This window comes from Triturus cristatus, chromosome 9 (genome assembly GCF_964204655.1).
Source record: "Triturus cristatus chromosome 9, aTriCri1.1, whole genome shotgun sequence".
NCBI classification, from domain to species: Eukaryota; Metazoa; Chordata; class Amphibia; order Caudata; family Salamandridae; genus Triturus; species Triturus cristatus.
This window is the reverse complement of record NC_140592.1, coordinates 1,149,520,984-1,149,545,714: the sequence shown is the minus strand read 5'-3', so window position 1 is coordinate 1,149,545,714 and position 24,731 is coordinate 1,149,520,984. Positions and strand designations below refer to the sequence as shown.

General features: G+C 42.8%; 1 protein-coding gene across 3 annotated transcripts in view; it reads left to right on the top strand.

The window, feature by feature from the left end:
- Positions 1–24,731, top strand: part of ZNF106 (zinc finger protein 106) — a 387,174-nt gene that overhangs the window by 62,371 nt on the left and 300,072 nt on the right. For all 3 annotated transcript variants that reach the window (XM_085627097.1, XM_085627096.1, XM_085627098.1), the window contains exon 2: positions 15,177–15,265. The gene's annotated coding sequence lies outside the window, so the exon portion shown is untranslated. The remainder of the gene's footprint in view (positions 1–15,176; positions 15,266–24,731) is intronic.

The following is a 24,731-nucleotide window of genomic DNA, read 5'->3' as shown; positions in this document are numbered from 1 at the left end:
GCATTCTAATTGGCCGAGAGGTTTCTTTTCAACATTGGCCTTCTTGCTCCCACAGGTTCAACATTTTAAGATATCTTATTTATTTATTTTACTTGTAAAGCACACGAATCACCCCATAAGGGTATCTCAGCGCTGTGGCCACGTAAGCGAAAGAGAGAAATCGAATTACAAGACTGAAGTCTTCAGTAGTTTCCTGAAGGTAAGATAGTCTGTTCATTGACGCAGGCGTATGGGGAGATCGTTCCAGAGGCGTGGGCCGAGGTGGTAGAAAGCTTTGCCGCCTAGGCGGGTCTTTTTAAAGTATGGGATTGATACCAGGGCTTTTTCGCCTGATCTGAAGGGTCTGGGGTGTACATAGTTAACTAATTTGTTATTGAGATAGCTGGGACCCAGTCTGTATACTGCTTTGTATGCCTTACAGCATACTTTGAAACTAATCCTTTTACGTATGGGAAGCCAATGTAATTCCTTCAGCAGAGGGATGGAGGCTGTCCTAGGGGGGGCATTGGTCACCAAGTGGGCGGTGGTGTTTTGAACGATCTGTAATCTGTTGATGTCTCTCTCATTGGCTGAGATCAAAAGCGCGTTGCAGTAATCTAGTTGGCTTAAGATCAAAGCCTGGATGAGAGTTTTCCTTGTAGAAAGTGGAAGAAAAGGGAAAACTCTTCTGAGCATGCTAAGGATGTGAAAGCAGGCTCCTATGGTGGTCGAGTCGTGATCTTTCAGGGTGAGTTTTTGGTCCAGTCGGACCCCCAGGTTTTTCACCACAGATTTGGGGCAAGGGGAGGGGCCCAGTTCCTCTGGCCACCATCTAGGTGACCACCTGATATTGGCGTCACCAAATAGCATTATCTCGGACTTTGTGTCGTTCAATTGGAGAAAGTTCGTCCATTCCGCTATGGATTTCATTCCGTCGCAGAAGAGTTCATGTGTTTTAAGATCAGATTTGTCGAGTGGGAGGAGTAACTGAGTGTCATCGGCGTAAGATATGGGGGTGAAGCCCAGTTTTATCAGTAGTCTCGCCAGGGGAGCCACAAACATTAAACAGGGTGGGGCTTAGACAAGATCCCTGGGGCACTCCTTTGGTGACTTTGGTGGTGCTGGAGTGGTATGGGCCTAGATTGACGGTCTGGGTTCTATCTGATAGGAAGTTGGTTAGCCACTTTAGTGCATTCCCTGTAATGCCTATCTCGCCTAGCCTTCTGATAAGAATCTTATGGGATATGGTGTTGAATGCTGCGGAAAGGTCAAGCAGTACAAGAACACCGCCTGACCTTTATCCAGCAGCATCCTAATGTTGTCCGTCACTGCTATTAAAGTGGACTCCGTACTATATCTGGGGCGGAATCCGGATTGTGAGGGATCCAGGCTATTAGTGGAGTCAATGTAATTGGACAGGTGGGTGTTAATGTGTTTCTCTAAGATTTTAGTGTGAAGAGGGAGTAGCGAGATGGGACGGTAATTAGTGACGTCTTCTGGTGAGATACTGAGATTTTTTTTTATCGGGAGAATTTGTGCCGTTTTCCATTCGAGCGGGAGAGCTCCTTCCTTCAATGAGCTATTGAGAATATTGCAGATGGGGGCAGCAAGTTGTTTGGACAGGATGGCGGAAATTTTGGCCGGCATCAGGTCAAGTGGAGATCCAGTTTTAATGCTTTTTAGGAGAGATTCAGTGTTTTCTATGGACAGAGGAGGGAAGTTGTCTAAAAAGTCAGTGGCAGGTGGGATGTAAGGGGATATGAATCCTGGATTAGTTTGGGGATTGGTGGTTGCCGTGATTTTGTTATAGATTAAATCTATTTTTTGTGTGAGATGGTTGGCGATCTTGTCGCATAGTGTTTGGGATGGTACAGGTGCCGTGTCACAGGCCAGGGGGTTGGTGAAGGTTTTTAGGATCTGGTAGAGGCATTTTTGCGAGTTCCCAGCTTGTTCGAGGGAGACTGCGATATGGGATTTCCTTGCATTTTTTAGATTGCAGTGATATTGGTTCAGAGCTACTTTGTAATTAGCTCTATCTGAGGGTTGTTGGGAGCGGCGCCAGAGGTGTTCCAGTCTAATGCAGGATCGTTTTTCTAGTCGTAAGGGACTCGAGTACCATGGGGCCTGATATCGTTTGCTGAAGGGGCGACATTGTTTCATGGGTGGTAAACTATCTAAGGTGGCTAGCAGATTAGCATTAAAGGTGGCTAGGCGTTTCTCAACTTTGTCTGCTTCTGCGTGGAGGGGTGGGCTGAAGGCACCTTCAAAGAGAGTGGGAGTGATCAGGTTCCATTTCCTGTAGATTTTATTGGGGTAGCATTTGGGAGCCGGGAGAGTATTGTGGTTGTTGATTATAAATTCGACCATGAAGTGGCCGGACCATGTCAGGGGAGTAGAAGCTATGTAGGATAAGTCGGGCGAGTTGGTTAAGATGATTTCTAATGTGTGCCCTGCTTGGTGGGTCGGGTCTTTATTTATTACTGTCAGGTTGAGTGCTGCCAGTTCAGACAAGAGGGATGCGGCATCTGCGTTGTCTGCGATTTCACTATGTACATTAAGGTCTCCGAGGAGAAGAAAATTTCTAGAGGAAATTACGTGTGGGGATACAAGTTCAATGAGCTGTGTGGTGGTATTGGTTAGAGGTCCAGGTGGTCGATATACTAAGGCTCCTTTCCAGTGGGTGTTATGGTGTATCTTCATATCGAAGATCATTACCTCTAACTGATCGTTACTTATTTGATCTAAAATGGAAATGGTAGTAGAGTTTTTGTGGATTATAGCTATTCCTCCCCCCCATCCTGTGTGGTCTATCTAATTTTAATATATGATAGTCCTCAGGGAGGGCGACCGCTATGTCTGGATTGGAGTGGGGTTTAGTCCACGTCTCTGTTAAGAAACCAATCTCAGGACTGTTGGAGGACAGTAGGTCCCATATATTGGCCGCATGTTTCGGGAGGGATCTTACATTGGCCAGGAAGCAGTGCCTGTCCAAACCGGTTAATGCGTGGTGAGAAGCATCGTCTGGATGTTGATTGGGTTTCGTGTTAGCTCTTCGGGGGGGATTGTGGCAGTTTGGTAAGTGCATTTCCTGCAGGAGAATGGACCCATCACTTCCTTAGAGATGGGGAAGATATTAGTGGGCAGCACTCTGTTGATATGAGAGTTTCTGATCATATGCAGTTCTGTGCTGGTGTAAGTGAAAGGACCCATCATTTGTTTGGGCGATGGGTGGGCAGGATCGGCAGGGGTTCCTGCTCCTGGCGTCGTCCTGGCGCGGACGGGGGCAGACAGGCTTGCCTTTGGCGCGGCGCGTCCGCTGCGCGTCTGACTAGGCATGAGTTTATGTAGGGTGAAATGCTAGAGCGCTAACCCTCCGAGGAGATCGAGGGGAAGCGATCGCGATTCACTTCTGGTTTTGGGCGTCTCCCTCCAGACAATCGGAAGCATCCGTGATGGACCGGGGAGAATACCGGGTAAGTGTGGAATCAGTCGTGAGTAGACCCAAATGTGCAAAATGGCAAGGAAATACTTTTAAAACATCCGAGCCCTTTACCAGGCGCTCATTAAAGTGCAGAGTGATGTGAATACAGTTCTTAATTAAATTAAAACAGAGCAGCAGAAAGAGAAACAGGGAGCCCTTCACCAGGCGCTCCTGTCTGTGCAAAATCAGATTCAATACTTTCATTAGCTTAAGCGCGTCCTATCTGGACTCGCGAGAGTCCCACGGGCATGTCAATTAAAAAAATAAAGCATTCTAATTGGCAGGGAGGCACTGTATTCCAAGCAGTTCCTATGACTTCATTTTATATCACGCCTAGGTTAGAAGTTGAGGACATGCACCCTTCCCACATATTCCTAATCAGATGACCGGTTATAGCGCTCCTGAGGTACAACTTGTCCCTCCGTGCTGGTTTCATACTGGCTTTAAACCGAAGGTGATCGGGTCTAGCACAACAAAGCAGCTTAGTGGAGAGACGTATCCTTCTCAACTTAAACATTCAATCATAAAAAGGCAGCACTCCACTAATAGCACAGATATGTGATTCATTGCATTGTGACTCTTTTGTTTCCAAAGTGCAAGCCATCAGTAACCAATGATTTTAGTGCAGTCTCCCACTATACCCACATCTGTCCATTATTTGCTTCCTTCTGCTGGATCCTTATCCAGGCTTGTCTTCTTTAAATTAAATGTAAATGTGCTTATGGATTTACTCTTCCTTACCTTTCTTCATTCATCTCAGTCTTCCAGTTAAGAGGCATCCCCTCTCGTCACTCTGGTGCTCCACATACTCATCTTGACTCCTTTCTTCTCTTGCTAAGCCCACCAAAACTACAACTCCGTCCTGCTTCCACTCTTTTTCTTTTCACATGTTTTAAGAACATTTTTATCCCTCTCTTCTAGCTCCTTATTTAAGCTCTGGTGAAAGAGCTCTTTAAATGTAATAACATGAAACAGTCCCTGACTAAATCTTCCAGAATGACATACTTAATGACTTAATTGTGCAAGGCTAAGGTTTTTAATTGAGTTAACTATAACTGAAGTATTTCAGTGCTTTTCGAGTTTAAAATGTTTAAAATGTTATATTTTAAATTGCATATTACAACATCAATTTGACCTTTCTCTCTTTTTTGTGTGAATATATATATATATATATATGTAGTTATAGTTGGGACCTAATTTCCATAGTAGAAGCATGTTTTGACTTGCCTATAACTTTTGGTGTTTGACCAATCTTCATGAAATTTTCCCAGAAAAGTGTCAAAATAGGTTCTGTGTGTCATGGAAAGTTTGAGGGTGATTCGTGCAGTGGGGACCGAGAAATAGGGGCGTGTGTAATATTAATTCCAATAGGAAAGCGTGGTCGATCCTAGAGCCCGAACCACTGGATGGAAGTAGACCAAATTTGGCAGAAAGGTAGATGTTGTTACGCAGATTGTGCTTATTGTTATTCTGTACAAATCTGTTCAGTAGTTTTTCAGAAATGTAATCTGAAAATAATAGTGATATCTGTGGTTGCGAAGCCTTCGTAAAACAAGCATTTGCAATGCAAATAGGTCTCGCATTTGTGAGTTAGAGTTATTGACATTGTAAATGGCAATGTTTTTTTACCTACACGTTTAATTTTTGGAGTGAATTTATGTAGTGTGCAAAATCCCTTGGAAAGGTCCTGCACTTTGTAATAAATGTATTGAAAAAGACGCAAAGGGTGGATTGTGTTAACAATTGCTTGGCATGTACCTCATGGGTGAAGTGTCGCCACACATGCACACCGTGGTGCTTTACTAATGCGAAACTCATTAATAAAAGTAGTGCTTGCAGACTAACCATCGGGATCGGAGAATGTGACTCCTGGCTTCTCTTTAATTTCTAGACTTTTTGACTCAATCTCCTGCGTCTTGGCTATCCCCCAAACACTGGGAGGCAATGAAGTTTGCCAGGGGGGCTTCGGGGGTACATGAAAATGTATTCATTGCCAAGTTGTCATAGGTCGCCCGGTGCTATTAGTTAAAAGTGTGCAGATTTCATTAGGATATTAAGAGTACTTTACTCGCATCTATGAGAAAATCGACATTAACTAAACAAAATGCCAGAATGCGTGTCAGTTTTCACTGTGTTTTAGGCAGTACTGGTTGCTTAGTTTCATTGCATTCATATTTGTATTTACTCTTTTACACAGCATCCAAAGTAGGTTACCTAACCCCAAAGACGGGGTTGTTAAATGGCCCATAGAAGGGAGTGTTTTCCAGTTGAGCAAATGTGTCCAAATGTAATTTTGGTAGTGCCATGGAATGATCAGCCAATGAGGTACTCGATGAGCAGGTATTTAACTACGCGTTCAAAATGTACGGTATTGTGGCTGTTGTTTGTTTGAACACAACCACCTCTCTGAATGTGTTTATTAACACAGAGCTTAATCTACCAGACAGTGCTCACAGAGGGGTGACTAAAGCACAGAACAAAACATATTCATTTATCCTGAGTGTGAAGGCACCCGAAAGGCTTAGATGCCCGCCCGGAGAGGCTAGGGATCCCAGCACTTCTACAGACTCTGCCGTGCTCCTCTGCACCAGCAGGGCACAGCTCAGAATCTACCGCTTCTGCTAGGAATAGGTGAGGGGGATGAGGATGGAGCATGCGGGAGTTGCCTGCAGATTTCAAGGTTATTGAAAGTGATGATTCTGACGTGAGGCAATGGAGACTGACTTTGTCTGTTTGTCTGCACCAGTCTATTTCTCTACCGTCTATCGGGCTCACTGTCATGTATCCATTCATCTCTCTTTGTTAGAGGTGCACGAGCCAATATATTAATTAACAGGTAGAGCCAGCTGGAGATGAGCCAAGCGTATACGAGCCAGTGGGTGAGCCGTGAAAATGATCGGCATGTTAATCATACAGTAAACATGATGTAAAGGTGCGATAATGTCTCTTCAGAATTCAAAAAGGTGCATTTCTTAAGCGCGTCACCTCAGTACACAAGAATATAGCACTGAATTGAGAGGAAGTTATTAAAAGTGCTCGTTTTAAGCAGGAGTTAAAACACTGCCACTCCTCCCGCCCGACAACAATGCCAATTGTGAACTAAGAGGCGTCCGTTGCCATGCATACCCCAATGTTGCCTAGAGCCTTATTATATTTAGAGTAACATTGAAATCTAGTTCATTAAACACAAGAAGTTTTTGTACAGCACGCATCTTGAACTCTCATAGTTCAAGGTGGCAATAATAAAGATGAAAACGGAAGTGCTGGCAGGCAAGAAAAATGAACGGGAGTGGGGGGGGCGTGAGGGTGAGAAGTCAGACTAAGGGAGGGGGCGGTGGGGTGTTAGGAGTAAAGGGGCCAATAGCTGTGGAAGGATACAAATTATGAATGAGGAGGGACTAACCAGCCTCAAACCAATGGGATGGCAGCATTTAAGAAAAAAGCCAATGGGCAGAGAGTAGGTGGAGCTTCCACAAAGCTTCCACACAACAGTATATACTGCATGTATCGCAAAGCGATGGCAGTACATTCGCACTGCAAAGCTAGGCGAGACCTAAAAGAGAATAGTGTCCAGAGTAAAGGGGCCAATAGCCGTGGAAGGATACAAATGATGAATGAGGAGGGACTAACAAGCCTCAAACTAATCGGAAGGCAGCATTTAAGACAAAAGCCAATGGGCAGAGAGTGGGCGGAGCTTCCACACTACAGTATATACTGCATGCCTCGCAAAGCGATGGCAGCGCGTTCGTGCTGCAATGCTAGGCGAGACCTATAAAGATGAGTTTGTGCAGGGAAATGCACTGCTCTGATTGGCTGTCATCACTTCAACCAGGAAGTGTTAGCAGCCATCTTGGGACTCGGCTTCACCGAGTCCCAAAAAACAAAAGTGAAAATTAAAGAAAAGGGGGCAGGGTAGGTATACACTGACCCCCAAGGCATGGTAATGGGGTCTATCTGGGACCCTGCCACTGCATAAAAGCATTTGTTTTTAAATTGCTGCGAAATTGCAAATTCGCTGCAAATTAATTTTTTTAAAAAGCAAGTGCAGACCCGGGGGCATGGTAAAAATGGCGGTAGGTGCATAGGGCCCCCCTCCTTGGCCTATTCAAGGCCCCGGGGACCGCCACCTCCCCAGGGTAGTGTTATACCCTAATTATATGCGGGGTACCACCACCTTCCCGGGTACAAATCATAAAATAATGCATGGGAGGCAGGGCCTCCCCGCGCTGCCCTGGGGACTGCCACTTCCCCGGGGAGTAACGTAAATATATGCAGAGGAGGCTCGCGCCCCGGGGACGGCCACCTTCCTGGGGCAGAAAAACATTAATTAAGGGGGTCTGTTGTGGACCCCCCGCAACCACCATCTCCCCGGGGCTTACTGAACAAAGGAGGGGGGATGCACGGTCCCCCTCCAGGAGCACTACATGGCCCCCAGCGGGGTGCCCTCCCGCAGGATATTGCAGTTTGCTATAGCTCGGAGGAAGCACTGCTGACTGACTTTGGGTTTGGGGACCTGGGTTTGAGTCCCACCTTCAGCTCAACATCATGTGATCCTCGGCAAAATCACTTGATTTACCCGTGACGGAAGGAAATTAAATTTGACCTTGATTACAAGAGTGATATAGCAAATATCATGAAATATGCCATCTGTCCTCACTTCTTTCGTAGGGCAAATATAAATGCTTTCTTTTGCAGCTGTTTCTGAATCTTGGGAAGGCTAGCTTCTTTATAAGCCAACTATCAGCCTCATGCATCAAGCCAAAATCCAGTCGGTAAAATACCGAATCGCTAATAACACCCGTTAGCGAGTAAATAAAACCTAATCCCAATGCATCAACCCAAATACAAAAATCGCTATTTAAGGAATCCTTAAATAGCGATTCCTTAAATTGCGATTGCATTTAAGGAATCCCAAATTGAGATTCCTTAAATGCACTGCATGAAAGTTAAAAAATTAGCGAATTTGCTAATAGGGGGAGCAAATTACCATGAAGATGAACTGCATGGTAATTTGCAAAAAGTTTGAAAAATGCACTTTTGTGCATTTTTCAAAGTTTCATGTTGCGCGCACACATGCCCTTAGAGCATGTGTGTGTGCAACATATGTGCACATATCAATTTCAGGGGTGCAATAGGGTGTCATTTTGACACCCTTGAAATTGCATGAGCAATTTGCGAGAACCTACTGGTACTCGCAATTTGCTCATGCAATCTCCAATTCATTCCTATGGGCCTGGAGGCCCATAGGAATGATTGGGACGGCATTCCTTAATTGCTACTTGCAATTTGCTAGTCGCAATTAAGGAAAGTTAAGGAATCGCTATTTGAATAGCGATTCCTACATGCATAGCCTTTTGCTATTCCTTATTAGCGATTCCTTATTTTTCGCTAATAAGGAATCGCAAATGGCATTGTTGATGCATGTGCCCCTATGTTAACAATGGAATTGGTCTTGATGCTGCTAGAAAAGAAAGGTATATATCCTCGGAATCACTTGTATCTCATATGTGTCTGATGTAGATGTCCCCTAGGCCTTCTTAAAAAATTGTAGATGGCTTCCTACTGGCAACACCTGGCCATACTCCACTTAATCACTGATTTTTCAATTGTGTCAGAAAGCATGTTTTGCGGGACGCCTTTTCCTGATATCTTATCTAGGGGCAACGATGTGACGCAGCAGCCAGACCCGATGACTTTGAAGCTGGGGAACCAGGTTCAGTTCTCGGGCATCTGCTCAACGTCCTGTGATTCTGGGCAAATCACTTAATCTCCCCGTGTTTACAAAAAATTAATGTTTCCTTGTGTAGTGTGAAAGATGCTCCTGTGAAGCGAGCCTTTTGGGTCATGTTTGTGCTATATAAAATTGCCCAAAAAGATATTGCAAAATTTTGTGAGTGCTCCGGTTTCGAAGTATCACTCAAAACTGGAAGTGTAGCACAACCTTAGGACGACAGTTGCAAGAATCCATTCTCACATTGACCGTCTGTCTCTTTGAAGAAAAACTGACACATTCGTTTTGAAAGTGTTTTTTTTTTAATCTGATGAATTTTGTGTTTTATGTGAAATAGAAAGCACCATTGTAATTTCTTTGTGCAAGATCTTTCTTGGAGGCTTTTCATTTGAACTTTGTAATAAGCATCTGTCACCTAACCACAGCACTATTAAAAACTTCAGCTTACTAAACACTTTTCCTTTAATATTATTTGCCATATATGACCTGGACTCTGCAGGTGTGAATGGCTATCGATGATGCAGGGTACCAACTTCCAGAATTTTTTGTCAGGTGGTGGTGGTGGGAGGGGTGTGGCTCAACGTCCAAAAAAAGTTTGAAGACCTCTGCTGTATATGGATAAGTGGTTTGAAAAGATGCTCGTGACTAAACAAATTCCATTTTGTGCCCGGAAATGGTATGCGCTATTTGTTGCTCTCTGTGTAACACGCCAGAGCCTTATGCACCCACATATTTTAGTCGGCGGTGCAGTTGCTCATCAAAGCCAGCTAATTCGAAAACCTGACTGTGAGCATGCCAGGGTTCCCTGCAAAGGAACCAATTGGATGACATTTGAGTGTTAGTTGAGTTCCACAAAGCGTTTTAGCTATCAGCAAATCGGTGCTCAGTGGAAACCAAACAGTATTTTCCTTGCAAATTACTTCTGAGTGTAGGTATTGCATTAATGAAGAACCAAAATAAATACATCAAATGACTCGGGAATGCAAAGGAGATAGGCCAGAGTACATTATGAATTGGTTGCGCGGTGACCCTGACAAGGTTTGTTTGAAGACATGCATTCTGTGACTCCTTAATTTTTTTTCACTTAATGTAATTTTCCAGAGCGTCACTGCAAAGTACTTTGTTTCATAAAATGCTAGTACAATGGACTGTTCACATCTTTCTTTTACCTCTCCAATGTTTCCCCTTTGGGATATCTTGGCTAACTGTTAATAAAGCGACTTTCCATTTTTCCAACGAAGAAAAGCAACTGTTTTTTTTTTTTAACTGACAAGTGACTGGTTTTCTATTTGACATTGTTTTTGTCTGAGTACTAGCTTTCCATTTATGTCGTCAGCTTGAAACCGGGTTCTTATCAAATGAATCTCTGTTTGTCTGTTAATTTATACTTTTATTTAACCATTGGCATTTTCTTTGTGCTAGCCAACAGGTCGTAAGTTGTCCAATGTCAAAAAAACATACCTTGCAACTTGTTACATCAGAAACAATTTGATGACTGGTTAATTAAGGCTTACAAGAAGATTTTCTGTCTCGGGGCAATACTTCTAGCCTTGATGTTGTATTTAACTGATCACTGCATTCAAATGAACTACTTGCACTGACACACCTGAAAACAATTATTTATAAAAGGAAGGCCCAGGACTGGAAAATGTGACATGAAGTCCTAGGGTATTGCTTGGTTCACTTGAATTGCCACCAGGGGGTGTAGGTACTGAAACCACAAAAAAAGACTTGCAGGCTTATCACAGCAGATGAGAGAAAATTAAATCAAAGTGTAAATATTTACAATTTGATTGCTTACATTTACCTCAAACCGCTACAGTAAGGTTAGATTCTAATTGCCTACATGTGTGTTCATGAGCATGGCACCAGTTCGAATCAACACACATGCTGGCACTCACACATACACTATTCTGCACGATACTTAGCAAAAAAAATGATTATTCTCTGCTTCTTCTTGGAGTGTTTCAGGGTGATCCGTCAAGCTGGTTCCAAGAAAAAGGGGAAGTCCCAAAATATGACACAGTATGACGGATCTACATGAAACTTACCAAAAACAAGTTCATCCACCACAGCTCCTTCTTGGAAAGTTTTGTGAAGATTCATCAAAAGAAACCGAAGATATAAAAAACAAAACATTTTCTTCATATGGAAACTTTGACTAACTATATTTACACAATGGCAACCTACACTGTGATATATATATATATATATATATAAGCCTTCTTATTGAATGTTTGCCAGTGACATTAAAGCTCGTATTTATTTGCGGGCAATGTAGCTTCCCTAAACAAATTTATTGAAATGCAGAGAAAAGAATAAAATAGCAGGTGGACCTAGGTGTCTGTGGTGACTTTCTGTGCCCGAAACCATGCTGCTCCATGCATAGTGGGGTGTAGGCCAGGCCCTGTGGCCAACTTCATGTCACGCCAATGCATGGCAGGCAAGGAGTTGGCTGCCCGGGGGGGGGGGGGTGGGGGGTTTACACAGGGGATGGCCAACTCAAAGGCTCTGTGCAGCGTGGGGTTGGCTTTATGCGTGGTAATACAATATCAATTTATGGTGAAAAAGAAAACACTAGAATATCACTGAAAAACCAAAGGTTACAGTGATGTTATGGTTGGATTGTAATTACGTCATACTTTACATTAAATAAGCTATAACTCATGCCCTAAAGTAACTATAAATCGTGCCCTCGCCATGCAGTCTTATCATAAATGTCATTTCATATGTTGCAATCATGCCAACAATGACGTCATAGAACATGTCATGAGTGATGTAATATGTGGGGTAATAAGCAGTGCATGACGAGGGCTCAAGTTATAGTTATTTTAGGGCACGCGTTATAGTTACTAGAGATCACTATAACTGGTGAATTTCAGTCTTTTAATTTATGTTTAAAACGTTGAGTTGTCACTGAACTATTTATCCAACTATAACAATCTTTAACCTTTGTTTTTTCTGTGAATATATATAAATATATAATGCTCTGCAAAACACTCTACAGAAAAGTATTCCGCTGGGGAATCGGTATCTGAGAGGGAAAAAAAAGAGTGGTGGGACAGAACACAAGAAAACATCAATATTGACTGCATCACTAAAATGTTCCAGAACACACTGCATCCCCTAAGGAATGAGTGGCAAGAAATGTGGGATGCTTTCATCAACGCCCATCCAGAGTTACCCCTTCCCCCACACACCAGCCCTAATTACTAAGTCAACCAGGCTCATTTCTGCTTTTAACATCTTTCACGAAATGTACCTGCAACAAGTAGGGTATCCCTACCTCACCCTTACCCCACTTCACTCCTTCTTCACAGACAGCAGTGTTTATTTTACGCTCCAGTGTCTTTGGACTCAAATCCAAGAATTGGACATGGTGACCATAGCAAAGAAGACTCCTATTGTGGACCGCAACTTTCAAATCTCATCCCTTAGCACCTCATGTGACGGGCATTACTGCATCACAGATTCCCTTTCCAGTTACGCTTCTCGTCAGGGGTAACATCGCTTCACCTCAGACTTCACACAGTATGGTCTCCACCTCCTCATAACTTCTCTGTAGTCGGAGATGTGGGCATACACAGTCTCTGCAAAATCGCTCATCATCACTGTTTATTCAATGTCTCCATCATGTACTCAGGCCAGTAGTCTCTAAAATGTCTACCTTTCACCAGCAAAAGATCCCAGATCAGCCATGGTCTGTTTTAGGAAGCAACCCTCACTCTAGTGGCTCCTTGTGCTCACTCAATCTATCCCTACAAATATTTCAGAGAGACCCTGCCGTGTCTACCATTTTCTAGTCATAGTTGTTCAAATAATCTTCAGTCATAGATGTGTTTTTTTTACCTAACATTCTCAATGTCTGGAGGTGTCAGATTCACTTCAGTGTAGTTGTACGGCAATACATTATTTTATACACGTTCCCATCCGTCAAACACTAGCCTATTCTTCCTAGTAATTGGTCTAGTCTAAATTTTGATTCCAGTTGGCACCTAAACGTACTGAAAGATGGAGTTAACCAAATGTACTGGTGCTTCTCTGCAATGGATGAGCTTCTGTTTGCATCTCATCCATTACAGGTCTCTTCAATGGGTGGAGGGTGAACAGGATACGCTTGTTAGGTAATATCTATTTCTTTATTTAGGTATTATTCTCCTCTGTTGCATGGCAAGTTGCCCAAGTTCAGACATAAAACCTCTCTCTTGTTCTCTCCTTCTTGGTTGTTCCTTTCCCCTTTCTCTTATGTGTTTCGTTCTCACCTTTGTTTCTCCCTCTTATCCTTTCTCCTCATGTCTTTCTTACTTGAAAGAAAAAAACAGTCAGCCCCCTTACTGAATCCAAAAATCGCCATATTACCTCCCCCTAACTCCAGCAACTACTCTACATTGCCATTAAAAAGGGGAATTGAAGTCACTGGTCTTATTAAAGCAACACCAACTGCACTCAAAACTGTCACTTTTAAGTAGTGGCTGTATGCCATAGCAACTACTTAAAAGTGACAGTGTGCTGTCTTATCCTATGACTTGTTGACTACAGGCAGGAGGGATGAGAGCAGCTATCTACAATTTCAACCATAAATCAAATCAGCGCTACTTTATTGGGAAAGCCATTTAGTTAAGTTCATAGTGAAATTGTTGAATAAAAGTACAAAGAAGTTCTAGTCAGGGAGTGCTTCATGTCATTGCATGTCAAGAGCTCTTTCACCATAGTGCTGAACAAAGGATATTAAGTATTTCCCAAGTGAAGGCAAATGAGCAGAACGAGACTGGGGATAAAACAATAAGAGTGGAAGTAGAACTGCTAGGATGGAGTTCTAGTTTTGGGTAGCTGGTGTAGAGAATGAAAGAAGTCCATTTGATAATGTGGTGTATCGGGTGAGGAGCTGTGGTGCTCATTAGGAGAGACAACTGCCATAAATGAAAAAAGGTAATGAGGAGCAAATCCATGGGCACATTTAAATGTAATATAAAGAAGACCAGACTGGCTAAGGAGCACGCAGAAGAAAGCAAATAATGGAGAGATGTTGAAAAGTGGTAGATTGCAATGGAGTAATTAGCTATTGAATGCAGGCACTTGTAATTCTACACGTTCGCAATGCAATGAGTCACATGTTTGTTCTATTAGTGGAGTGCTGTCCTTTTCATGATTCAGTGTTTAGGTTGAGACGGTTCCGTCTCTTCCTAAGCATATTCCTGCTTTCTTTTGCCAGACCCCATCACCTTCGGTTGAAGGTCCATATATAATAACTAGCACTGAGGGGCCAGTTGTACCTCAGGAACACTGTAACCTGACCTCTCATTAGGGAGAAGTGTAAAGGTAGCATGTGCTCCACTGTCAACCTTCATGTGCTGTAAATTGAAATCATAAGAACTGGTTGCAACTTAATTGCAGGAGGTAAATCTTTAAGATTTACGACGTATAATGTTTAGCAGTAGTTGCAACATTTGTAAGCATTGGGAGACTGCTGTAGTACACAGCTATAGTATACCGCTGAGCGTTATGGTACAGAAATGTTTAGGACATTACAGCTCTTGCTATAGTTGCAAGATTTAGCTGAAGAGGAATGGTTGAAGGCCATAAAAGAAGTTGTAGATAAAGGAACAGTCTTTAGACCATGTCATTTCAGTGGTGCTCGTATAACAAGGTGTAAATAAAAGCAGTAGCCCACTGTTTAGATTGAATGGGTTTGACCATTGTCACTTATGAGTGAGGTGCATGAAGAATAGTATTGGTGAGTTTTGTGTTTTGAGCTGATCAAAAGACACATTTATTGTAATCTGACTTGGGTGGAAACCATCTTCCATTAATTTACTTGTAAATACGTTTACTGTGGTGTTGTCCTCAATTGGATTTCAGCTGTTACAGTTGTGCGTTGTCTGTATAACTTGTTACTGGATCTGTACTACTTAAGTGGTCAAGGCATTATAAAAGGGTGTTTGTTTTGCTTCAGAGGAACTGAACCTGTTTTTATCTGATTTTAAGTTTCAGGGGTGAACCCGAGTCCTTGAGGTATCTGTAGATGTGGAAGCAATGGGTGGCCCTAGAAGGCACCATGTCAAAGTCTGAAGAAGGTAAGCGAATGCCTGAACAGTCCATATGTTTTACTTCAGCAGTGTCTAACCTACAGTGGACTCTCCTGATTTACATCATAATGAGTAATGTTTTAATTTCCGAAATTTTTTAGTAAATCTAAAGTTGACTGAGAATTGCTGCTACGTGTGCACACACTGCTTTTTAACGTTTAATGTTCTAAATCTGTTATTTCAAGTTTTGGCATCCTTGCTCTAATTGCTTAAGAGCATTAAGCGCATTTTTACTTTTTAAGGCACCTTTGCACTTGAAGTTTTAATTTTTAGACTGTTGAGGTGGACCTGCCAGTCTAATTGGTATCTTTTCATTAGACTCCACTTTGCTTGGTCTTTGGTGGAAGCTATGTGTTTTTTCAGCCCCCAAGTGATTTTCTTCCACCCTAAAATGTGCAGGCCCTTTGGTACCTTTAAATTCCAAACTTCAGCGCATCCGCACACCATTTGCTAGTAAAGGTAAAGTTGACTGAGACTTGCTCTATGATTTTACACAGAGCTTTATAACTTTTAGCACTCTAGGTCTGTTGTTTTTTCAGTTTTGTGCTTACTTTTGAAGGTACCTTTGCACTTAATCTATTTAGGCTGTTCAAGTGTTCTCACCAGCCTAATTGCTGTCTTTTTGTCGGCCGCTGTCTTTGCTGAGAAATTAATGACGAACATTTTGTTCAGCGCACTACTGTTTCTTTCTCATCTGGCCTAACACCGGCAGGCTGGCAGTGGCGGGTGGCACGCCAAAGATAACCGCTTTAGCTACCGCCCTGTTTTCAGTATAGTCAAGATGAGTCTTGTAATTTATTTTCTCCTGGTTACTCTCTGAAGTCTGATATGCTGCAGTTCACTCCCCCACCCCCCGCCCCATGGCCCTGAGAGATGTGGCAGAGGATTTACAAAAATCACCTGAAAGTGCCTACGTAAAGTGACAATACCCCTGAGGCCTTGATAGTCTGTGTCAGTCTTTTTTAGCCCACTGTGGTTCTTTTTAGTGAACTATAGACCTCTCCAGTGCTGACCAGAAGCCCTTGATCTGTTATCCATAGCACTATTAGAAATGAGTGCCGACTCATTGCAAGTTGGGGGTTTTAGGTTAATTTAACGTTCACTTTTAACATTCATTTTGACAAGAAGAGTGATCTCAAATTTTAAAGAGGTCATGAGAATTTGAATTTGGTCATGAGTATCACTTACCATTCACATGTCAATGGCCATGCGCTGTGCTGTAGATATTCATGCTCTAACTCACTTGTTTTTACATCACTTCTTCACACTTCATTTGCCATGGTCTGGTAACATTTTAAGTGTATGATTTGCAAATCCAAGGTCTGTGTCTCTGAGAGAGAAACCCAAACCGGTCCTGTGTGTGAAAAATCTAGGGATTAGAATTGATTCTGCTGTTATCCTAAATGACTAAGTCAATGCTATGATCAATTCGTACCTCTTTCAACTGGAAGGGAATTTTCCATCTGTAATCTTTTTTTCACAAGGTCACTACTCTAGATGCTTTTATTTCAGCTCGGTTCAGCTAATACAACACTGCCCATCTGGTACTACCAGCTTGACTCAAAAGCTTCAGACAGTCCAAAATTATGTAGCCAGGTTGTTGTTTGGCCTCAGAGCCAGGTATTAAATCTCAGTAGCTTTGTCCTGCCTTCAGTAGTCCCTGTTAAAGAACTCCTGGTTTTGAAATACCTATGCCTTGTTCACAAGGTATATATTCGATATATGACTCCTCTCTGCCTAAGCATTTTTTGGTACTGTCCACCCCGTTCTATAAGATTTACTGAACAGGTTTTCCTTGCGATACCCTTGTTCTATTGATCCTCTTAGGTGTTTTCTCTGTTGCCACAGCCCAGCACTGGAATATCCTTCCATCTCATCTCTGAAAAGTATCAAACCTTTTAAGGTTCGGTAAACTACTTAAAGCCTGGTTATTCCCAGAGTGTGGCTTGTGACCGCCATTTTGCTCCAGGTTTAGCTACATTTTCTGGTATTTGGTTTAGTGCCAAGATACCTCAATAGTGGGGATTAGCGTGCTTTATATAAATGCTTAAGTAAATAAATGAAGTATAGGCTTCCTGGCCCCACCCACATTGGTTGTGATGTTACAGTGTGTCGCCTTTTGGATTTCATGAACCACTCATTTCTGCAGAAGGGTACAGAATACCCAGGTTAAAACTGATGCTCACGTTCAATCCACTGCACTTCCACAATTTAGATATCTGCTTTTGCAATTCTCTCTTAGCAGTTAGTTGCCTGTATGCCTTCCTAAAAGTCTCACTGATGCCCTCTATGGGGCGTACCCAACCTGAGGATACCCAGTAAAGGAACTAATACTTGAGCCACATGCCCCTCTGAGGATGTATTCAAATCAAGCCCATTTTTCCACACTATGAAATAGTGGGATCCAGTACAATTTGCTACCAATATACTCTGAGGTGCACCAGCTAATCACCAATGCAGCGTAACTCTTGCCTTATTCAAGACAGTAGTATCTGCATGTGGGGTAGTGTTGTCTGAGGTAGGGATCAGAGGGGGCCATCAAAGCCTCTGTCCATATCGACAAAAAGAAAAAAAATGATTATTGCCTCTGCAAAAAAAGTAATAACGTATATATGTATCAAGACAGTACTGCGTCCCAGCATGTTGATGTACACCTATGCTTATGTCTGTCTGCATGCATGCATGCACATACGCTGGACTAATTTTTTGTTTTTTAATGTATAATTCCAAGGTGGTGGAGACCTATCCTGGAGGTGTGAAGCTTTTTAAAAACTTAGCACGAAAGTGTGCAGGTATATGAAGGAAGGCCATGGTAGCACATTTCACTGATAGAACCTCTTCATGATGAAAATCAAAATAAAAGACCGGGAGAAGTGGAGGGGGCATGGAGGGCTGAAAGTTAAATGGTGCTTCCAATGAGTGAGAGCAGCAAGCAAAGAAAGGTGAAGTCGCAAGGGACGGAGGAGTTTTTTTTTTTTTTTTTTTTTTTTAAAGACTGTGGGGTAACAACAGATGAGCTGGTGGTGGTAAAGCAACACTTGGAGTTTGAGGAGTGAATCTTGGATGGGGAAGTAGCACACATGAGAGGAAAGAAAACACATGCATTTCCATTAAGTGCTAAAGTAAAAGTAGTTCTCTGCATATAAGCAGTGAATATGAGCTATGAGCTAGACAAGAAAGTCATCCAGTTAAGACCCAAGGCCCACAACAAGTAAATATTTTAATCCGTTGTGGCTGGCATCACAGGTGGGAGGCGATAAAAAGAAAAGAAATTACCTCGCACGTCCTGTGCTCCGGACCGCCTCTTTGCTGAGTGCAGGGCTGTAGTCCTGGTGCTGCTCACATGCAGCATGTGAGCAGCGCCCTGATTGGAGGGAGCGGCCTCACTCAGCACACTAGAGGCCAGCACTTGCTCTCAGACCAGCTGTCTTAAGACAGCTAGGTTGAGAGGTATATATTGCGTATGTCTTGCTGGCTGTCCCAAGACAGCCGGTTAAAGAGACTGCGGACTTTAACCAGCGCAAAGAGCCCTCTGCCCACTAGACCTCTCTGCTGACACTTAGCAGGCCCTGCCCCATCCTGACGCTCGGTTCAGGACGGGACGATGAAAAACAAAATGGTAATGAATTGCCATATCATTTTTCATCTGGGGGGGGGGGGGCTTTGGAGGGCATTTAAGTGGGGCTCCATTCCAACAGAGGAGCTGCCCCATATTTTAATAGATTATAGATAATGGGACTTTGGCAAACCCTAAAGACTTCTATGTTGAGAGTTGGCACAGTAGGAAAACATTGTGGAAGCTATAGCGTTGGCTCATGTCAAATGAACCAAATCATATAAGCTTCTAGATAACAGCAAATGACAGTTCGTCTTTTTAAACTCTTGATTTTTATTTCCTTATTGCTGTCTTACAATCTTTTCTTGCTGATTAATCTTGGTATCGAACAAATAAAAGCGGCAAGTGGGTATTAGTAAACGTACTCTGGTGGATAAATGGGGCAGATAAGCAATTGCTACTTTAAATATGGGGCTGACGGTTGGGGTAATATATGCTTCAAACCAGGACGATCCCGAGATCTGGGAAGAATTGGAGCTGGAGCTGGCTGCATGGCCACCACCTTTAATAATATGTGGAGACTTTAATATCCACCTCGGGATCTCAAGGGAGACGGGGCTGAAGTATAAGGGGAGAAAACCCTAGGTAAATCGGGCCATAAATAACTTTAAATCCAGCCATGGGCTGGTAGATGTGTGGGCAGCCAAGCACAATATAGATCCAGGTTATACATATTTCTCATGTCCCCATCAAAAATATGTTCGCTTAGACTACTTTCTGGCTTCAGCTAGTATCCTTGGGGCAGTTGAGACAACAAAGATGCCGCAAATCTTTTCAGACCACAACCCACTTTTGCTAGAAATAACGATCAAGGCTCGGAAAGGGAACTCCGATCCTAGTCTTTTGATAGGAAATTGTTAGTAGACGAGAATTTCATTAAATATATTAAAAATTGGTCTAGAGAATTTTTTTTTAATTGATCGATATAGTGCTTCTAGTATGATTGTGTGGGATACGTATAAAGGGTGTTTAAGAGGGGGAAATAATGAGCTATGTAGGCCAGCAGCGGAAGCTACGGAGGAGTCAGATTACTTCCCTAATGACCCGGTTGGCACAGCTAGAGATAGAACACATCAATTTGCTACATCAGGGAGAATCAGTCAGACTAACTGCGGTTAAGAACCAGATAATCATTGTTAAAACAGAGCTAAATAGCTTTTTTCAGATTCAAGTTGCTCAGGCGTATCAAATACATCATAGAGGGCTATATGAATATGGGGAAAAGACTGGTAGACTACTTATACCAAGATAATGGGGGTTTTTGAACAGTACTATAATAAGCTGTATCAGGTGGATCCCAGCTATAATCAACCAGTTGCCATAGAGGAGTATCTACAGCTTAGCAGATTAGATCCTGCTATATGCTCTGAGCTGGAAGAAGAGCTCACGCTGGAAGAAACTTTGTTGGCTTAAACTCCCTCTCTTCTGGGAAAGCTGCAGGCCCAGATAAAATCCCAGTGGAGATTTACAAGATACTCCAAGCTGATCTGGCTGTATTACTCCATGATCTTTTTTTTGATGTTCGATATTGAGGACTTCCTCCCAAGTCTTGGGAGGAAACGAACATAATAATATTCCATAAAAAGGGGAAACCATCTACACTGCCTGGCTCATATCGCCCCATTTCACTGATAAATTCAGATGCAAAGGTGTATTCTAAAATGTTAGCGACTCTGCTTCGGAGGGTCATAGCCAGGTTGGTTTTGCCATGGCAACATGGCTTCGTACCCGGCAGGGGAACTACGGACCATATACGACGGGTAGTTTCTCTGTTGGATATAGCCGGGACTAGGAGGGATGGACTGGCTGTGATCCTCTTGGACGCCGAGAAAGCCTTCGATAGAGTGACATGGCAATATCTGTGGGGAGCCTTAGTGGAGAGAGTGTTTGGTCCTAAAATGATTACTGCTATTCAGGCGATGTACCATAAACCCTGTGTTAGATTACAGGTGATGGGGAAGACATCCGACCCAATAGTGGTGGCAAGAGGTACTAGACAAGGATGTCCGTGCTCCCCCATTCTCTTCGCCATATATCTTGATCCGTTCATTAACCAGATAATTCAGAACTCTGCGATCGAACCTTTTAAAACAAATGGTTATGAGACAAAAGTACTTGCCTAGGCGGACGATATCGCTGTGGTTACGTCGAACCCAGCAACGGCAATATTAGAACTTGATAGTATGGCGGAGAAATTTGGGAGTAGGTCAGGCTACTGTTTGAACAAGGGAAAGACACAGATAATATGTACAGAACAGTGTAATCTACGAGATCAGCGACAGACTGAATCACCAACATACCTTGGGGTAAGGATAGGTCCAGATCTAGATATGTTGTGGGCAAATAATCTTGATCTAGTATTGGAGGAGGTTACCCCCGAGCTCCGACGGTTGGATAAGCTGCACTTAACGATAGTGGGGAGAGTAAATGTTCTAACAATGAAGATCTTTCCCAGAATTTTAGATCTATTCTGCTCCATCCCCTTAGAGCTGTCCTGTAATACATTCCAGAAAATGAATTCTATTTTTTTAAACTTTATATGTAATCATCAAACTCGACACGCTTTAAAATCATTAACCCTTCCGCGAGAGAGAGGTGGTTGGGCCGCTCCAAACTTACTTTTTTATTATTGGGCATCTTTTCTGCAACAAATGGGTACCCTGCTGGAAGCAGATAGCTCTGCACGAGAGGACGGCTTACCATCTATATACCATCTGCCTATTGGGGAGGAAGCAACAGGACTTTTTCTAAGACAACTCGAGCCCAGTTATTCTAAAAAGGTCCGCTTTAAGTGCTTGAAAGCAGCTAGAATGGTATGGATTAAAGTACGTAAAATTATGAAAATCCCCAAATGCAATAGATATACCCTCTTATGGGGATCTTCGTTTTCCCTGCGGAGCTATCGGATGGTATGTCCAGAGATTGGGCACAGTCTGGTATTCAACAGGTAGCGAGTTTAATTAGTGATAAATTGGAAATACTACCGTTCCCGGAATTAGTTAAAAAATGTGAGATCAACAGCAGATCGCACTTTAAATATATCCAAAAAACGGGGTGTTTAAAAAATTCAGTTGCAAAACGTGACAACCTTCGATCAATACCCCTAATGGACAAGCTATATCAGGGGGACCGGCGGATTGGGGATTAATATAATATACTGATGGAAACAATACCCAACGATTTAGGTAAAACTGAGACAAGGTGGGCGTCAAAGATAGGGGATAATGATATCGATCTGGATTTGTAATTAGAATTAGGGAAAAATTAATTTTTGGCAGCAAACCTTAAAGCGCAACACTACAAAACCCTATTTAACTTATATTATACCCCAGCAAAACCTTTTAGCTGGAGGAAACGAGAGACTGATCAATGCCCTAGATGTCAGCATAGCCCTGCTGATACTATACATATGTTTTAGGCATGTAAGTCCCTGATTTTGTTGAAAAAGGGTATAGAGAAATTCTGGGGGAAAACAATTAACCGTGCAATTACTATTAGCAAACCACTGATGCTATTTGGATATGATAGCCGAATTGGGGTACCATCAGCACATCGGGACTTTGTGTTCGTTACAATTGCGGTAGCAAGACTATTAATTGCTACTGCATGGAAGGATTCGGAACCCCCTGTATATACTGCTTGGCTACATCGATTATTGAATATACATATTCTCGAAATGACTCTTTATAAGAACAAGGGCCACGAGCCAGAGTAAAAGGGTGTTTGATCTTGGCACCGATGACAGACTGGCTTGAAGAAAACCAAGGGGAGCCGGCAGGTAGGAAAGGAATTGGTTAATCTGTGCTTGCTCTTTTTTCTTTTGTTTTTCTGTTTTCGTCTTTCCTTTTTTAATGCCATTTGAGAACTTCAAGAGTATATTGTAATATAATGTATGAATTTAGAAATGTAAATATCTTTTCTTTTCGCCTTACAATGTACCTGACGGCATAAAATTAAAAATGTTAAAAAAAAACTTTAAAAAAGAACCTCTCATCAGAACACTCCTGGACCAGTGTGACATTCAAAAGTAGGACTGCCCTACTCTCTGAAGAAACCATATCGGAACCGATTGCCTTCAACCCTTCTTGAGTTATAGGTAAACAAGTAGCTTCCAGAGGCCTTCCTGCAACTGACGAGCACCAGCTGTACATGCCTGAGCCCTGCTGCTGGCCTCAGCTGGAGTTAGTCCTTACTCCTAAGAGGTGCTCCCCACGGTCATGGACCCTTGGCTAGTATCAGTGTACTTCTCCGGAAGAGAAGGTGAAGCTACAGAAGGTTTAGGCTCCTTGCGACCCCAAAGTGACCTCTTCACGCCGAGAAATGGGACCTGCTCTTCGTGCTAAAAATGACTGTCTGCGACAACCACCAACGCGAGGCTCCAGCAAGTCCTGCACTTTGTGCTGATATCCTGCAATGATTGACTCTGCGCTACACCATCAGCTATCCCCAACACCCAACCTGCTCCTTGCTGCAATAACATCCTCCTTGTGGCCTCTAGCAATGTGAACGGAAGGTCCTCATTAAAAGGCAACTCTTTAGCGAGATGAACCTAGTCCTTTTAGCCAACCCATTATGTTCGGCCTGAACTTGTGACTTTACCCCAGTCCAATGCGACCAGATAACTGTGAGTGTCCTTTTGTGCATTTTGGTGCTATTTTCACGCAAACGTTTGAAAATCCATATCTCTGGTTTTACTGATTGGATTTTTGTTGTTTCTGTGTAATCATATTTATTATATTTTACTCTATCTTTCTAGCATCACACTAGAGTGCTTGCGACAAGGTCCACGAAGAGCCTGAATCCCATGCTTTATCATTGAGCACAGCATAAGACTATGACCCTGGCTTTGGTGGCGAGAAAGGTCGGGAGGAGGAGCGGGGGGTGAAATTCCTGGTCTGGAAATTTATCTGTACTCAAACTTGTCAGGCCTCCTCCAGCAGCAGATTTTGTATGATACATTATAAATTCTTTCATCGCCATACTGTACCCCCAAATCATCACATCGATATGGCTTAAGACAGGATGACTGCTGTTTGCGATGTAGGAGACTGGGTGCAGGCTTCTTGCATTTAGCTGTGGTACACAGATACTGGTAGGAGGTCTATGAAGCCCTATCTGCAATGATTAGCTGTGAAGTGGAGGTGGACCTGCACATGTGTCTCCTACGTTATGTGAAAGATGTGGAAATTGCAGATAGGAAGTTTGTTGCACTGGAACTGCTGCTGGTGAAGAGACTGGTGGAAGGTATATGGGGCAGAAGACGAGCCCCCAAGTTCAAGCAGCGAATTGCGGACCGTGTGTATTGCGATGAACAATTAGGAGTATATGCAGAGATGTTGCCTCTCTGCTCTAAACTGAGAGACATTTGCCAACCCTTGAAAACATGCCGCTTGCAAAATATGGGTTAGAGGGAACTGACAGCTGGTTACCTCTAGGCACAGTACTGGATGAACTAACTTGATTGAGCTTATAGGAACACTCCATTCCCCTGGCTGAAGATGCCTGTGACTCTTACCCTGGGCCCAAAGTACCAGCCCAGCCTATATCAGACTATAGTTGCTAAACAAAGGTGCTACTCATTCGAAGAAAAGCTGTACGTATTCTCTACTCTGCACTTACTGTGTGCTATGCTTTGTTGTGTCTGAATGATGTGCATTCTGCAATTAATTGTTGATAACTGTCTTTGCCTTCCCGCACTTGTGGTTTGATTTTCCGGTGGTGAGTTCTATGCTGTTGTGACTTTGTGCTCTTTTCATCTTTCTCTTTAAAAAAAAAAAAAAAATACTCTATTTTTCTTAATTGATTCAGAATTTTTCTTGTGTTTTTACTTTATTACTG